Source organism: Fistularia commersonii, chromosome 4 (genome assembly GCF_037954325.1).
Source record: "Fistularia commersonii isolate RoL2024-O1a breed Wild chromosome 4, RoL_Fcom_v1.0, whole genome shotgun sequence".
In the NCBI taxonomy this organism is placed as follows: Eukaryota; Metazoa; Chordata; class Actinopteri; order Syngnathiformes; family Fistulariidae; genus Fistularia; species Fistularia commersonii.
Genome location: NC_141287.1, coordinates 2174039 through 2181881, shown reverse-complemented (window position 1 = coordinate 2181881; position 7843 = coordinate 2174039).

The following is a 7843-nucleotide window of genomic DNA, read 5'->3' as shown; positions in this document are numbered from 1 at the left end:
TTTTTACATTGGTTTCTACAATACATGTGATTATTCTTTGAAGAAAGTATTGTTTTGTCTGTGTGCCATAGATTTTTGTATTTTAATTTATTGTATTTTATTTATTTATATTTATTTTTCAGTTTGGATTTATATTTCAGTTAATGGAGTAATTGCAGATAGAAGCCATCAGAAAGAATACAACTGATTTGATTTATTTGTTTTTATTTTCTCATTTGACTATTTGAAAGCAGTAACTGATATGATAGTAACCGATGCAGTAACTGATGCACAATATTGCATTTTCAGTTTATAATGCATGCAATTTCATTTATGCATTTAGGTCTTGGTTCAATAGGCTTTGTTCAGTCAGTTCATTATGTTTTAATAAACACTGAACTAGTCCGGCCCTCGGCTCGTAACAATTTTTTTGGGGGGGCTTTGTGTATTTAACTTTGAAATCCCTGGCCAGCAGATGGGGGTTCAGTGTCTCGCTCAACAACACTTCGGACCAACACCACTGGGACCAAAGTTTGTGACGAAATCATACAAAAATAAAAAAATCCTCCTACCAACTAAATCCTTCCTTTGCATCCAATATTCAACTAACTTTTTCCTGTCTTTGAACCAGCTGTGAATCTGTTGTTCTTAAACATTTCTTTACCTTTTACCCGCTCCACCGTGCTAAAACATTTGGAACATATTGAATATAAAAACCTGCGTTTCCTGCCTCTGTGGCACATAAGCATATAGCTAAAAGTATCTTTATTGACCGGCTTTAAGCTGAATTGCTGAAAATATAGCTTATTTGCGTGCAGTTTGGTTTCCGATGATGCTTGAAAATGATTATCCAGATCTATCTTAAGGTTTGGAACCAGGGAATCTTTTTCTATTTGCTCTTACAGTTTAACGTATGTATGTACATACGTATGTATGGATGTATGGATGTATGAATGCATGCAAGCATGCATTTTTGTATGTATGTATGTATCATCCATTTGAAATCTTACAAGAAAAGATAAGTTGCTGATGTCTTTTTAACCTCATCCATCTTTGAATATTCATAATTAAAATTAGTGTTCTCCATTCCCCATCCCTCCCTCCTTCCATCCTGTCGCTACATTTCCCTTTAGGGATGATTTCCTGAGGTCAGCATACAGACACTAATATCAATATTACTGCGACATCTGAAAGTACACTTTTAGACAATGGGGATAATTAAATATGAACAAATGTTCCATGTCAAAGATTCGTAAAACCTATAAATTGGGAAATACCACTGATGAAAATAAATGAAAATGAAAATTATTTGGAACATACTGAATATAAAAACCTGCCTTTTCTACCTCTGTGGCACATAAGCATTTAAAAGTATCTTTATTGACCTGCATTGAGCTATATTGAAAATATATCTTGTGTGTGTGCACATATATATGTATCTATAAACTATTACAGATATATGCAGTTTGGTCTCCCAAGATGCTTGAAAACAATCTGATCTATCTTAAGGTTTGGAACCAGAGAATCTTTTTTATTTGCTCTTACAGTTTAATGGATGTATATATGGATGTATTGATGCATCTATCTATCTATCTATCTATCTATCTATCTATCTATCTATCTATCTATCTATCTATCCATCCATCAGGGCATTGGCTGATCCTTAGAGCTGGTGAAAAAGAGGTGACATGGCACGTGATGTCGGAAGAGGTGCAGAAGTGGTATGCAGAGTGCTACAGGTGTCAGTTGGCTAAGGATTCACACCCTCCTGCGGTAACATACATGGGCCATGTCTTAGCATCTTGGCCCGATGAAATTATTGTAGTGGATTTTATCCCACTCGAGCATACCCGGCAGGGAGTGGCGCATGTTTTAGTGTTTATGGACGTCTTCAGCAAGTACTTGGTGGCCATCCCTACCCTCGACCAGATGCCCCCTATGGTGACCCAGGTGCGGGTCACCGTGTTGTTTTACGGGTTTGGCATACCTGCACGTGTGCACTCTGATCAAGGGCGATGTTTTGAAGGCCTACTGATCCAGCAGCTCTGTCGTATGTATGGCATCCCAAAGTCTCGTGCAACGCCCTACCACCCTGCTGATGTGAACGGTTTAACCGTACCTTGCACAATCTGTTGAGGACCTTCCCAGCTCCTGGGAAAAGAGATTGGGCTGATGTTTACCCCGGGTAGTATTTTGCTATAATACTACTCCCCCCCCCCCAGACTATGAGGGAAGCCACCCATCTCTTGATGTTTGGACAGGACCCACAATTACCTGTATACTTCCTTTTGGGGAGAGTCCAAGACCCTGTAGGGGGACGAGTGTGCGACTGGGTACAAGAGCATCAAGCTTCAGACGGTCTTTGGCAGCTGCAGCCACCTATCGCAATGACTGGCAATGACGGGTTCCTGATGCACCTCTCAGAGAAGGGTGTGTGTGTGCTGATGGTTGCCATGAAATCCATGACAGTGATATACACTGTAATCTATATGCTATCTATATGCTATCTATACTGCTCCAAAAAATAAAGGGAACACTTGAACAACACAATGTAACTCCAAGTCAATCCCACTTGTGTGAAATCATAGTGTCCACTCAGGAAGCAACACAGATTCATTTTGACTTGTTTTAAGGACATTACATCAAAGTTGGATCAGCGTGGAGTTTGTTTTTACACTTTAATTTGGAGTGTGATTCCTAATCCAGACCTCCATGGGTTGATACAATTGATTTCCATTGATCGTTTCTGTGTGATTTTGTTGTCAGCACATTCAACTGTGTAAAGAGCAAAGTATTTCATAAGAATATTTCATTCATTTAGATCTAGGATGTGTTTTTTTAAGTGTTCCCTTTATTTTTTTGAGCAGTGTAGCTATCTATACCAGATGGACAAAATTTTGTGTCATTGACATCTTTTTATTATCAGTGAACATTTACAACAATTTACTCTAATTTACATTAAGAATTGTAAAAAGTCATTTCTGATTAATTTACTGCATTTGCTTTATTTATTTTATTATATCTATGGAGTCTGTGAAAATGTGTGACTTCTGAGACCAAAACCACACTGTCATTGATAATCTCCACAGAACAGTGGAAAATAGGTACTGGTGTTTTAAGAAAACCCACACTGAAAATACTGAGCTTGTCAGTTTGATATCTCATCTGAGGTTTCAGGTCTCATTCTTAGTTTGACAGAAATTACGGTCACAGAAACAGAAAAAGAAAGGACATTAAATCGTTCCATAGCCTTGACGTGGTTAACAATAATTGTTGCGAAGTGAACATAAGCTGTCATGGGCAGTCGATTACAGGAAGCTTGTCTCAGTGTTATATTACATATTATCTTGCAATGACATGAAGCGCTGCACTTTTCAAAACATCTTCTGTGTCTTCATTACTGTTGTTTTAGCTTTACAGTGCTGTGTTAATTTATTGCAAAAGAAACAAGGATTAATTTAAAAGAAGAATCAGTTAACAGTCAGCTAGCAAAAATAACTCTTACTCGGCCACCCAAATGTTTTTATTCAGTTTGTTGTACATAATAACTACATTTGTAAAGTTGCAGAGGTTTGATATTACTCTCCACACATTTATGATATAATTATAGCGCACACATTACAATTTGCTCTGTGACAACAACACTCAGACTGCTTAACATGATGTAATTAATGGGCTGCAGATATCAAGCCTACAGGAAATACACCCCAGGCTGAAAAAAAACATGCAAGGATGGTCAACATGTCTTCTGTTTTTTATCACAGAAAACATCATATTACAGTCCCAGAGGTACCTTCAGGTTCAGGGTCAGACTGTAGACACACACAGTCTGTAACACCTATCCTTATCACATATCCCAGTAATGGCATTTCATAATCTCTAAGAAAGGCAGAGAATGGAAAGACGTGAAGAAATGTGTGCAAGCACCTTGGAATGGGTGGAGAAAAGTGTCAGGAGTAATATGTGACAAAAGAGTATCAGCCAGGGTGAAACAAAAGGTGTACAAGACAGTTGGGAGACCAGCGACGGCATCCGGTTTAGAGAAAGTCACACTGAGGAATGAAAAGAAACTAAAGTGGAGGTAGCAGAGATCAAAATGTTGAGGATCTCTTTTGGAGTGAAGAGTATTGATAGGATCAGAAATGAATGGAGGACTAATTCCCGATCAATCCTCTTTAACAACATTCCTGGCACACAAAAAAACAACACTCCACAATATGCATTTGTCTTCGTAGGAATTTCAGACAGTGCAAATGTCATAATTTTCCAATTATGAAATGACAATTAACAAAAACCGAGCCTGCTGGGATTTGGGAAGTAATTTTAGGCTTGGAAGGAAGGAAAGGAAGTGAAGATATTTTTCACAGAGTGCAAAGTTGGAGTTTGCAGGTAACAAGATGAGCTCCTGCAACGGCACAAAAAGAAGACAGAAGCCCTTTATTCATCATTTATTCATTCAGTTATACATACACACAAATGAAAGTGTGAATAGAATAGAATAGAATAGAATAGAATAGAATATTGTTTACTTGGAAAAGCATCACTCTTTGGGTTGCCTATTTGGGGTTGCAGGGGTTCTGTGTACTCTATTTGACTTTTCTATCCTTGTGTATTTCTGTATTAAATTAACTACAAAGTATGCCTTCAGGTCAAATGCAGTTTTTCCGCTGTATATGAAATGTGTGTGACTTCTGAGAAGCACAAAGTCACGACAGTCCCGAGCTTACACTTACTTCTTTACGCCACTAGGTGCCAGACTAAGTAAACAGTGGTACAGATAGCAGTGTGTGTGTGTGTGTGTGTGTGTGTTAGCCTTAAGCCTAAAGAAATGTAGCTGGTTGCGTCAGGAAGTGTCCAGCATAAACCTTGTGCCAAAACCAAATATGTGATTTGAACCTATGAATCTCCTACCAGATAAGCGGAGGCCTGGGTTAGTAATGACCGCCACTGGTAAAGATAACCTACTGGGTACCAGTGGAAATTGGGCCACTGTGGGTTGAAGAAGGCGAGGAGGAAGCAGAGAGAGAAGAGAAAAGGCAAGAGTCTGGGACTGAGAGTAGGGACTTTGAATATTGGGACGATGTCAGGAAAGCTAGAGAATTGGTTGCCATGATGGAGAAAAGGAAGATACCCGGAAGAGAAATGGAGAAGGTGTTGTCTCGAAGGGGGAGTTTGTGAGGAATGTTCTTGATTCAAAAAGAGTGTCAGAGAGACTTATGAGTGTGAAACTGGAAATTGAAGGCGTGATGTTCAATGTTAGGGGCTTGGCTGCACAGGTGGGATGTGAGTTGGAGAAGGAGAATTTCTGGAGCGAGTTAGACAAAGTGATGCTGAATATCACAAGAGGTGAGGGAGTGATAATTGGTGCAGACCTTAATGGACATGTTGGCGCAGGCAGTAGAGGTGATGAAAATGTGTAAGCAGGTGTGGTATCTAGGCTAGGAACAGAGGGGTAGATGGTGGAGACTTTGCAAAAAGGATGAAAATGGCTATAATGAATCCTTTTTTTTTTTCCAAAAAAGGTAGGAACATGGGGTAATTTGTAAGCGTTGAGACTACATCTTGCATAGACGATGAATCTGAAGATCAGTGACTGCAGAATAGTAGTAGGTGAGAGTGTAGCCAGACATTGTAAATTTTAGTTTGCAGGATGACTATGAATGACTTGAAGGAAAGTACATAGAGACTTACAATTGATTCAGGATGTGCAGGAGTATATACAAAAAAAGGGCTGTGGAGGTTCTCAGTCCTGCAGGTCATGGTGAATTCTTGTCGAAGTCCTCTTGTGCCTTTGTGGACCTAGAAAAAGCAAATGGCAATGCTGAGAGAGGACTGTATGAGGAAGTCTTGAGTGGTAAAGAAGTATGTTAGACTGGTGCAGGACATGTATGCAAGATGCGAGACAGTGGTGATGTGTAGAGGTTCAAGGTGGAGGTGGCACTACATCAGGGATCAGCTTTGAGCCCCTTCTTATTTGCAGTGGTGATGGACAGGCAAAAAGATATGAATCTCTGTGAAACATGATGTTTGCAGATTACATTGTGATTTTTGTGCATCTTTGTGATGCTCTGGGAAGGAGAGGACTGAAAGTTAGTCACGGCAAAGCAAAATATGTGTGTGAATGAGAGAGACCCATGTGGAACGGTGAGGTTACATGGATGGTGGGTTTTTAAGTACTTGGAGTAAACAATCCAGAGCAATGGAGATTATGGAAAGGAGGAAAAGAAACAGGTTCACCCAGTTTGGAATTGGTGGAGAAAAGCATCAGGGGCGCTATCCGAAAGAAGACTATCAGCCAGAATGAAAGAAAAGGTGTACGAGACAGTAGAGAGACGAGTATCTAGTATCTAGAGTAGAGGTCTAGAAACAGTGACTAACAAAAAGACAGGAAGCAGAGTTGGAGGACGCAGAGATGTGAAAACACCAGACATGTTTTAATTTTAGTGTCATTAAAACATGAACCTGTCACGATGTGCTGGGGCAGACTCGAGCAGGGAACCACACTTCGGGACAGAGATGGGTGGAAAGCGCTTTTATTTGGTTGAAGTTGCAGACTGGACTGGACGGTTTGCAGACTGGCCGAGATGCAGACAGAACGGCAGAAGCTGGGCCTTAACAGTTCGGATTGCAGACTGGACAAGACGAGTTGCAGACTAGAAGGGACGAGTACAGGTTGCGGACTGGACGAGTTGCAGACGGGACGAGTTGCAGACTAGAAGGGACGAGTACAGGTTGCGGACTGGACGGGACGAGTTGCAGACTGGACGGGACGAGTTGCAGACTGGACGGGACGAGTTGCAGACTAGAAGGGACGAGTACAGGTTGCAGACCGGACTGGACGGGACGAGTTGCAGACTGGACGGGACGACTTGCAGACTGGACGGGACGACTTGCAGACTGGACGGGACGACTTGCAGACTGGACGGGACGACTTGCAGACTGGACGGCAGGGGCTGGGCCTCAACAGTACGGGTTCCGGGAGGGAACAGAGGTCACGCCGGCCGTCTGGGCCCGGCCGTAACTCAGGAAGGGAAAGGAGGTCACACCTGGGGTCCGGTCATAGCAGGGGTGAGGTCCGGGTCGGCAGGGGTGAGGTCCGGGTCGTGGCAGGGTCTCACAGTAATCCATGAAGACCACAATCCCCCGGCGCCAGGCAGAGAGTGCCGCTGCCCTTTATAGGGATCTCGATTAGCGGCATCTGCTGCAGCTGGCGCAGATTACAACGGGGATCAGCTGTGAACCCTGACAGAACCATAACAAACGATTGAATAAATCAATGTTTTATTCTTTCGTTTAGAAAAGACAGGAAACAAAGCTTGAGGTAGCAGATATGGAGAGGGTTTTCCGTGAGGGACCAGGATCAGGAACGAGTCCATCAGAGGAACAGCATGTTAGATGTTGTGGAGAGAAGGTCAGAGAAGCCAGACTGAGATGTTTCAGGCATGTACCGAGGAGGGATAGTGAATGTATCGGTCAAAGGATGCTGAGGTTGGAACTCCCAGACAGGAGGTCTGGAGGAAGAACCAAAGAGAAGATTCATGGAGTGAAGTTAGTCAGTGTGTGAGAGGAGGATACAAAGAATTTGGTTCGCTGGATTCACGGTTGCGACCCCTGACGGGAAAAACCGAAAGCAAAAAAAAAAGGAGACGAATAGAGTAGAATGACCTCATCAGCCCTGATTGGTTGAAGCTTATTTCTGGGCTGGGCATGACAGGAAACAAGGAGCCGGGAGCGCGCAGGACATGGACACGCGCTCCCGTTAAGTGTTTTTTAGGGCGTTGGGTGGAGGGCAATGAAAGTGTTAAACTAGTGACGAAACCGGAAGCAGAATAAATTCAACTTCGTAATAAAGGTTAAAACCGAA